This window comes from Marmota flaviventris, chromosome 5 (genome assembly GCF_047511675.1).
Source record: "Marmota flaviventris isolate mMarFla1 chromosome 5, mMarFla1.hap1, whole genome shotgun sequence".
Taxonomy (NCBI): domain Eukaryota; kingdom Metazoa; phylum Chordata; class Mammalia; order Rodentia; family Sciuridae; genus Marmota; species Marmota flaviventris.
In genome coordinates, this window is record NC_092502.1 from 139,102,594 (window position 1) to 139,113,864 (window position 11,271).

Here is an 11,271-nt window from a genome sequence, read left to right on the forward strand (position 1 = left end):
TCATACTCAATAATAACCTCAGCTAATGAGGTCATAAGTGGTGGAATTTTAAACTCTTCCCTGCTAGCACAGGTGATCACAGGTTTTGAAAGCACTTTTTTTCATCTCTTTTATGCATTCATAAGTGAAGATGGACTCTACAGCAAACCTTAAAACAGGGGAAGCATTAGAACTTCATTCTGAATTTGAAATGTTTATTCTAAAGTGATTTTGAAAATACAAATGGTTATGATAATGTAAACATGGGTAAGTAACAAGTCGTGATGTAATATTAAGATATAATAGCATTCTAAATTTCATATACTGTAAAGTATTCATATTAAATTTGCAAAAATCCTGAAATGTAATCCAGGAGAGATTTTATTTTTGTTTCTATATAGCTTTTTAAAAAGTTTTTTTTCAGGAAGGAATAATGTTTCCTTACTTCCTAATGAAAATTGTGTACGTTTCCATGAATTTCTCATCACTCTTTGGTAATAATAATGTCTTATGGTGACATTAAGGTGCAACCACACAGCACCAATTTGGTTATTGAATGTGTACAATCTGATAATTAACACATCAATTTGCAATGAAAAGTGACTCGTGCAATTTTTGAAATCAGACCTGACTCAAAGAATTTCATTTGTTTTGTGGATTTCCTTTTACAACTTCAAATTATCTTTTCACTGGAAGCTCTGCATTCAAAAACAAAACAAATGAGAAGGTTAACAATAACTCAAAATGCAAAACATTGACCAACTAAATTGAAAAAAGGCATTTATACTAGAACATCTTTGAGTTATGAAGGGATTACATCCTGATGAATCCATAAATTGATAATATAATGTCAAAACTAATTTAAGACAACTAACCTATGAAAGTCTATAGCTTTTTCTCACAGTACAGCATAGAGTATCAGTTGTTCCCCCTTTTGATCACTTGGCAAACTCAGAGCTGCAGTTTGCAGCCTCTGCCAAACATCATGAAAGAGTATCATATTGCATATCACTAAACTAGGAAAACACTCAAATTCAAAATCTGATATATAGTTTCTATTGAGTGCTTATCAACTTTGCACCATCAGAAAGTGACAAAGTCATTATGGGCTTGGTATCACATGCCTACAATCCTAAGGAGACTGAGGTAGGAGAATTTCAAGCTGTAGGCCAGGTTTGACAACTTAAAATTAAATTAAAGAAAGAAAAATACTGGGGATAAAACTCAGTAGCAGGTAACCCTACCACCTCAACAGAAGTATAAATGTAAAATGGAACTATTGTAAGTCAGAGACTTGCAATGTTCCTTTACAGCCTTCAGGGCTTTGTATTTTATCAGCCTAACTTACTCAAAGCTAAATTTCCAACAATATCATTTTCTGTTTGGCTCTGGCTTTGGATTGAACACAAGAGAAATTTTCTTAATGTGGACAGTGAAGGTGAAACATCATACATTATTTTGCTCCAAAAGTAGGAATGAAGCAGGTATTTTTGTAGCTTGAATATTTTGTTCCTCATCTACTAACTCACCTTGGCTTGGGCTACTCACCAAAATTTTGTGTCCAATGTATCTCGTCCTTCACCAACTCCTAATCCTGAACAAGATTTCAACTTTATTTCTGTAACAAAGAAAACCTGTACCAAAGAAATCAGAAATCAAGAGATACAAATAAAAGTTCAATTTGTTCTAATAGGTTACAGTTTCTCCTTACAACTGCCATCTTCAATGTGAACTCTTAATCAACACATAATGCCTATGTGGAATATTTTACCACATCTCACAGATGTGTGACGTCTAAATCCTATAATGAACAACTGATATTCTTCTATCACTAGCAAATTTAGATTGTTTAGATATGTTCAGACACCACTTTAAGCATATCCTTACAAATTTCCAGGGAGACACACACTTAGAGATGAATACAAATTTAATCATTATATATAATAGAAAGGTAAATAGATAGATATAGATAGATAAATGTCAATATATCATACAGTGTTTAACTGCCTTTCACAAATATGTAGATTTAAAATACAATAATAAACTTACATTCTGCTAACATTAGCATCTTTAGATTGTTTTTTGTTAGATGTCAGATAATCTTAAGTATAACCCCAAGTATATCCTTACACATTTTTAGGAAAATATACACAGAGTTATATAGATAGATAGATAGTTAAAATATAGATATAGCTCCCAAATTTCAGGAAGCATATTAGTGATTCTTTCAGGGGAGATTCTTTGAAGCTTTACTGACTAATCTAAACACAGGATGGTGTGGTAGTAGAGATACTCCTTCACTCATCCTTGCATTGACTGGGATTCACTACAATATTTCACCAAATTTATTTATCTTACAAAATCTTTGCTTAATCTCTATACCCCTGGCTTGTATATAACCTGCTTGTAAATTTAATATCCATTGGAATTCAACTTTTAAATTTCTAAAAATTGTTTTAGTGATCAATTTTTATCTTGGTGTTATTTCTAAAGCCAATATTTTCACATCATTTATCTAATAAAAAATGGCCTATAATTTTAGACTAACTCATTCAAACAGTCCTGCCCGAGCTATAAAGGAAACAATGAGGTTACACTTTGCATATTAAGTGGTTATTTTTGTTTAATTTTTCAGCCAATCTCACTACAAAGCTATGTTCTATTGCAGTTTGCTACACGACCTTACATAAAATTTAATAAAGAACAGTAGAAATATTTTTCTCCATCATGAAGTAGGTCTGTATAAATAATACACTTTTTTTTTTGTACTTGCCTAATAGTATTAAGGAATATTGGAGTAAGAAGGAAGGTCTCCCTCACTGGTATTCAGTTTGATTGAGGTTTTTCCATGAACAAAGCTTCTCTTAGGACAACAAAAATCCAATCAATTTCTTCACAGAATTTCGTAAAAGAACCTGTCAACTAAAAAGAAAAAAAATATCCAATCCTTTTGTCTGTTAAAATGACTCATGCTGACAAGCAAATTAGTATAATATATGAACATTTATTTTGCAGTCATTGGTCAAATAAGGCTTAATTGCATGTAATTTAATTTTTCCCCCTTGGACTTCAACCTATGGAGTAAGTTAATTCCTGATGATGTCAAAATTACTTCCAGCCTGTGAGTCTTTGAAAGGAGAAAAATTCTAAACATCACACATGTTCTACCACAGAACAATATAATATAGATAGCCAATGAATTCAGTAAAACATCAAGATATGAAGTCAATATGTAAAGAAGAGTTGCTTTTATTTTCACTGATAATGATCTATTCAGAAAAAAAGAACTCAAGAAAACAATCTATTCATAATATCATAGAATTATTGTTAACCAAGGAAGCAAAATTCTGACAGTGAAAATGATAAAATATTGATTAAAAAATAATTGAGGAAGGCACAAAGAAATGAAATGATTTCTCATGTTCACTTATTGAAACAATTAACATTGTCAAAATCTCCATATCACTCCAAACAATGTAAAGATTAACACAATTCTATCAAAATTCTAGAGACAATTTTCAAAGAAATAGAAAAAAAAAATTCTAAAATGAAACTGACACAGACCCCAAAAGTCAAAATAATCTTGAAGAAAAAAAACAAAGTTGGAGGTATGTCACTTCCAGATTTCAAATTATATAACAAAGCCATAATAACTACATTAGTGTGGTGCTAGAATAAAAGCAAATATGTAAAACAAAGGAGCAGAAATCAGAATAGAGGGGCCAGCCATAAACTCAAAAATGTATGGTTGAAAAATTTTGCCAAGACCACTAAGATGATTTAATGGTGAAAGAATCGTTTTCAAAAATGCTGTTGGGGAAACTGGTATGAATAGGCAGAAGAATGGAACTGGACACTTAAACCACATCAGTAATCAAAATGAAAATGGACGAAGTTCTAATGTAGTATTTATATCTGCAAAACTCCTAGAAGTAAATATAGCGGAAAAGCTTTTTGAAAATGACCACAGTAGATGTTTTAGCTCTCACGTTGGAAGCTTAGGCAAGAGAAGCAAAATAAACACATAGGACTATATCAAACTAAAAAGCTTATGCACAGCAAAGGGAATGATCAATGAAGTGAAATGTTAGCCCATAAATCAGGAGAATATATTTTCCAAACTATTTCTAATAAGGGCAACAGAGTTAAGTAAAAAACAATAATTAAATTTCAAAATGAACAAAGGATCTGATTACATGTTTTTAAAAAGAAGAAATAAAAATAATCAACAAGCATATAAGGAGTTTCTCAACTGCACTAACAATCAGGTCAGTGTAAATCAAAACCACAATGTGATATCAACTATGTCATCCCTGTTGAATGGGAGAACAGCAATACACCCTGTCTCTGAAGTGCACCTCTCCATCCTTGCCAGCTTAAAGGAACAATGGGAGTGAGTCTAAGCTGGAATGTTCTAACAGCATGTATGACCTTGGAGAACACAAGCCAGACACAGACAAAAATAATACTGCATGATCTCACTTATATGTTAAATTTGAAAAAAGAATTTAAAAAATACTACCTATATACGGAGAATAGACTGTTGGTTGCCAGAAACTAAAAGAGGAAGGACATAGGAATAGGGTCAAAAGATAGAAACCTGCAGTTATGTAGGATGACTAGAGATGTGATGTACAATTTGAAGTCTCTAACAAATAATATTGCATATCATACTGAAAAAAATGCTGAGTAGATTTTAGATAATCTTACCACAAACACTTTTTTCTTCACATACCTATACACAACTATGAGAAGTAATAAATGTGTTTATTTATAGACTGTAGTAGTAATTCTTTCAATAGAAATATGTAAAAGCAAAATATCTTATTGTACTATATAATGAAATGAAGATGAAACAATAGGGAAGGATTGGTAAAGGAAGAGAGGATAAAAAGAGAAGGAAGAGGAAGAAGAAAGAGAGGAGACTGGGAACAAAATAAAGAGTTCCTGTCATAAAAGAATCCACTTGATTTACTTTCTACCTGTTTTTCCAGATTACTTTCTGCTCCCCTCTTTTATATTACAGGGAAAAAAAAAAAACTAGTACATGCTGTGGGATCTTTGTAACAGTTGAATTCTCTTCTGAGAATGTTTGTTTCCACAAATCTTTATATAAATAACTCTTTTTCTTATTAGGTTAGTCTTAGATACATTACTCCCTAGAGAAGTCTTCCCTGGCCACAAGATTATCATATACTACATTTTAAATTTCAACATAACTCTAATGATTTTATTTTTCCTCTATTTTCTGTCACTGCTTGGTAGAGGAAATAAATGTGTATTGTTCAGTCTCATATTTCTGTATTTCAATTTGTGTTTCACAGATAGGGTTATAAAAAAAAATCTGTAAAGTTAATATATTAATGATTCCCTACCATTCTATTTTTCTACTCTATTAATAGGTTATGATGGTGTTTAAAAAATGTTTAGCAAAGGATTACAGTTTGTTCCACATGAGAAAATTACAAATTATTTTATTTTATTTTTGTTTTGCTTTTTGAATCTAGACACTCTTTTATTTATTTATTTATTTGGCTTTTTAAAAAATTTTATTTTATTTTTGACTGACAATAGACCTTTAGGGTTTGGGTATATTTTTTAGCAGAGTATCTTTGGACTTATTTTTCTTCATGAGAAATTTCAAGATTTGGGTTATCCCTAATTACCAGCATGAGTCAGTTTTATTATTTTAAGAGAAGCAACTAGTAAGGCTCTACATGAGTTACTGAAAAGAACAGCAGAAAATACTCTGTGATGCTTTTCCGAGTCAGAGAATGCTTCCAAAGATCCAAGACCATTTCATTTCTTGGCAGGCTAATGGCATTGTATCCTGAACTATCTTCAGATTTGGTCATGTCTCCAAAACAGAAAACAAAGCAATTCCCATTTTTACCCGAGAGCAAAATGAGAGATTTAAGATAAATATTTATTGGAATAAAAAAAATTGCATGATCTTTCAAATTATTTAGGAAGAACTTCTTCTTTATTTATCATATCTGTACAGTTAAAGATAAAAGTAGGTTGGAGAAGGACATATTAGTATAAATAAAACTTTCTGTCCACTTAATTTTATCCTGGTTTGTAGCAAATAGGAAGTGTGATAAAAATGCATTTCATAAATGGGTTAAGAAAGCAACTCACCATTCTCAAAGTGCAAATCTCTTGGTAATACTAAATTAAGGAAAACATCTTAATCACGGGACCAGAGAAGGTTCTGTTCCCCAAATATTAATTTTCAAATCAACCAATTTTATGTTTGTTGAGCAGTATTGAATTTCCTAACCACTCCTAAGGGCTATTAAAGGCTGCTCATACACTCATTCATTCGTTTTTTAAATGCAACATATTATGAATATTTACTGTGTCCCTGTTACATAACAGGGTAATGGTAATGAAATGATGAATTAACATAAAAAACACTTCCTGTTTATCTTTAGAAGTTTGTTTCACCTAATGAAGGCGGTATAAAGAAAAAAAAAATAGAAAACATGAAAAAAGTACCATACTGAATAAGAATAGTAAGGCCACTTGTCATGTAGTATGAGGGCCCTGAGTTCAGATTCACTAAAAAAGCTGGGTTCAAAATGTGTTGTTTAAAAACTTGCACTGTTTTGTATTTAAGATTGTTAAGAAGAAAGAACATTTTCAAAAGAACTTACTTTCCCATGCTAAACCGTGAATTATGAATATGTTTGTAATATAAATAGTTAACCTTTTCAATGCCAACATCGTCCTTGAGTTATTGCCTTCTAATTCAACAGATGCACACAATTAACAACAATTTACAATAACCTACTGAGAAGAATTAATTTATCACTTCATAGAGAAAGGCTTTTAATTAATAGAAACCACTATTTCATGTTTACCTCCATGAAGCTATCAAGATACCTCATGGTCAAATGAGTAATCTTTTATATCTAGTGAAATTAATATTTCAATATATAAGTTTGTATGTATATAATTAGGTGTTATTTTTCTCTAAGAAAACAGGATGCTTTCATTCTTTAAAAAGGGAAAAAAATTCTATCAACTTTGTTTGCCCTTTTTTTTCACATCATTGCAATATCCTCTTTCAATCTGTTTCTGTAACAAAAGTTATTCACCTAAAAACATTTTGGAATATATGAAAATTTTGATTTCTTTTTCTCTTACTTGCCTGTTTTCTCTTTTAGAAACTCATATTGGGATTATTAAAAAGAAAGACAAATTTTTATATATTTGTTACTTTTAAATGTCCATGAGTATAAAATACTTAATATTTGAAAAAACAAAATTTTATTATTAATTATTACCATTTTATTTGATAACACAGAAAAATGGAGTTGTAGAAACACTTCTAAAACTAATGGATACTACCTTGAAAAAAAATATATGCATGTTAATTCCATCAGTACAATTCAATTAGTAGCAGATGAAGAAAGATACTTCAAACAGGCAAAGTGACCAAGTTTGGAATCCCAGATACTCGCTAGGCTGAGGAAGGAAGATCACAAGTTTGAGGCCAGATTCAGCAACTTATCCTGACCCTCAGCATCTTAGCAAGACCCTGTGTCAAAATAGAAAAATAATGTAATATAGCTCAGTGGTAGAGCATCCCTGAGTTTATACACAGTGTCAAAAAAAAAAAATATATATATATATATATATATATATATATATATATATATATATATATAAACAAAAAAAGGAAAAGGAAAAAATGAAAAAAAAAAGATTTTTAAGTTTGAGCTAAAATAAAAAAGCAGATATTCTATAAAAATGTATGAATAATCATTAAATTTTTAACTGCAATAAATGATTTTTAAGTGTTTATGATAGTTGTTTAAATAATATTGTATTTGGACTTTAATATTAAAATCAATGCAAATCCTTCTTCCCATTTTCAACCACCATTTTTAAATGAATATTCCAGTTTTACTGAATTATTTATTTTTTTTTGGAAAATATGAAAGTGTGAAAAATAAGGAAGTTTCATTATAATAAAATCAAAAGTGTTTTAAACTGGCTTAGAGAAGAATAATATGTGATATAAATATCAAAACACAAGAGACACAGAAGTAAAATCAGATTTCACATTATTTTATTTTCAATAAAAACACTGCCACTCACATTTTTCAGCTCATAGTTATTCTCTGCCAAAATGTTTATTTGCTTTTATTGACAGGCTAAATGTGTTATGTTCACTTCACCCAAAACAACTTCTGTTGAGAGAGACATTTGATATACTTTCCTGGTCAAAGAAGAAATTTTCAGGCCAGTTGTAAACAGATATTTTAGAGAAACAAACATTTAACTTCAGATTTAAAAGAAATAATTAATTGTATAAATTTTTTTTTTAATTTGTGTTATTGCTACCTCAGAAAAGTTGGTATATATCTCATTATAATATAGAAACGATACCTGAATTCATTTAAAATAGTAATTTTATCTTCAAATACTCTGTGCATAACTGAACGTATTTCAACTTACTTGAAAGAGAAAATACTACAAAACACAGCCATGCCCAAGAGAAGCTGCTGCTTTTATAAACATGTAAAAATGTAATATATATATATAGTAATTTTGTGTGAGAATATTTTTTATCGAAATTTATTAAGGGCTGGCGATGTGGCTCAAGCTGTAGCGCGCTCACCTGGCATGCGTGCGGCCCTGGTTCGATCCTCAGCACCACATACAAAGATGTGTGTCCACCAAAAACTAAAAAAGTAAATAAACATTAAAAAAATTCTCTCTCTCTTTCTCTCAGAAAAAAAAAGAAATTTATTAAAAGCATTGCATAATTATACTTGCAATAGAATTACCTTGTTTTACCCAAATTGGTTTATATGCCATTATATAAACAGTCAGGATAATCCATTTGATTTTTGTAGTCAGGGAAAAAAACAACAACAGAACAACAGTGCCAGGTAGGTGGCCCCAGATGAACATCGAAATCTGAGAATGGATACACAGGTCGTATGAGCTGACAAGGAGGCCAATTTTGCAGAGGATGTCCAATGGTACACAGATATAAAGCTTCTATTGACTGTATCCTTCTTTTATGGCTTTGCATGTAAGCAGAGTCAGCTGTGGCGCCCATACTGTGCTGTGAAGAACTTTGCTGTATTATTTCTAATGAGAACACAACTGTAGCTATGGTTCATTGTCATGACAACAACTTGATGCTTTTATCTGAGAATCAATACCAATTCCTTGAATCTATTTCTCTGCTATTGAAGTTTTATAGAAGCACACTGAACAAGCATATAGCATGCAGTGATATAATGTTATTTCCAATACCAATTCCTGAAAATACTTTGATATTCCCTGATTTTTTGCACAATTGATATTCAGTTTGATGGATACAACATAAATCACTAGTTGAAAAAGCATGATAAAATGCAAATTTATTGATAATTAGTACTATGAGCATTAGGTAACCATGTATGACATTACATTAGGAGACTTTGAATAAAATATTTTAGACTGCTCCATTACTCTGTTTTTGCTTCTGTTAATTAGATATCATATGATATCTTTATTGTGTCCTCTCAAAGTAAGACAATGGCAATAATGTTTGTTGTGCCTTATGAAAAAATTAATATTTACCTTATGTGACATCTTTTTCTAAAGCTTTTAAATTATAAAGTTTGAATTGGTTATTTTTTCTTGATGTACTATTTTAATTTAAAACAGTATCAAATTTCTCTAGTCTTATTTATGCTCATGTTCTTTGCTGAGCATTGAGCTTTTCTAGAGTGCAAATTTACAGCAATACTATAATGATTTTCCATACAATATTGCATAGATTATAGTCAAAACTGTCAGTTCAGAAATAATGTTATAAACAAAGAATATGAAACATATGATCTTCACATCAGATAAGCTAAAAACGTTTCACAAGATATTAGGAATTTTAGTATTTTTTAGTCTTTAGAAATAGTGAAATTGAAACATACATAAATTCAATGAATACTTAATCAAGTTTTTTCCAAAATCATGGAATGATATTATAATATGAAAATAAGGAAAATTAATCTTTGAAAACTCCAATATATTAAACTATACGTTTTATTTTATTTTTATATTTTCTGTCTCCTAATACAGAATATATTTGTTTTTTTGTGTGGAATTTTTTATATATACTCTGGAATATATAAGGGTTAGAAAGAGTGAGTTGTGCTAAAAGTATATTGGAGAGTAGCACTATGAATTGAACAGGTAAGACTCAGAAATCTATGGGGAAGTGGTCAGAACACAGTGCAAACTGGACACAGTGCCGACTCCAAGGAGAAATATGCAGCAGAGGCTCTCCTGTATATAACTGCTAAACTATTGAACAAGTGATTTGTGCAGTCAGTCGTTCAAGAGGCCACTCCAGAAAACTTCACCACTGTTACTATACTCTGGTCAGTCCCTGGGCAATGTTTGACTCAAGAAGACGGAGGGCACAATCATGCTCCTTGCAGCTATGCAAGAAGTGTCTTGAAAAAGAGTACTATCTCCATATGAGATATTGTATTTATTTATTGTTCATGCCAAAGTCTTAATTATGTTTCTTTTTCTCTGTTTCAATTTTATGTGATTTCATTGGTGGAGGAATGGAAACTTGCTATTCACATTACAAGAAAAATCTATATTGGTAAACCATCCAATGAGAAAGTCTTCCACAAACAAAACTAAAAACAACTTTATGCCATTAGCACATGAAGCACAGAATACTGCCTAATTACATTACATTTGTTTTTGTTTCTTATCAGTACATTTTTAATAAATTTATATATGATGTAGAGAAATCCAGTAATGTGGAAGCTCAGTATTAGGGTTAATTCACCTGAATAAACTAGTAATTCTAGTTATTCAGAAATGAAATTGAATCTGTAAAACTGCAAATATTATCTTGTTATTATTTTCCTTTTATTATAATTTCAATTCCACTTTTTCCATTCAACCAAGAACTTTCTCATAAAACAAACCAGAGGAAAAAGGAATATGTGTGTGGATGATATATGAGTTATGATATATGAGTAATAGTGTGTGGTGTTCTCAAAAATAAAGATGCCACTACATTTTTCTTAATTTCATCTCACACTCACACTAAAAACCAGCAAAAAAGAAAACTCGAATCATTTATATTTTAGAAATAAAATTTTGAAACGTTCGGACAGCTTTTCAACAAATAAATCATTTATTCTACTATCTTTTTCTATCCCCACATTCGTTCCCCTCCCCTCCCATCACTTCCTTCTACCTAATCTAAGGTAACACTATTCTTCTGTAGTGCCCCCCACCAACTTATTGTGAATTATTGTC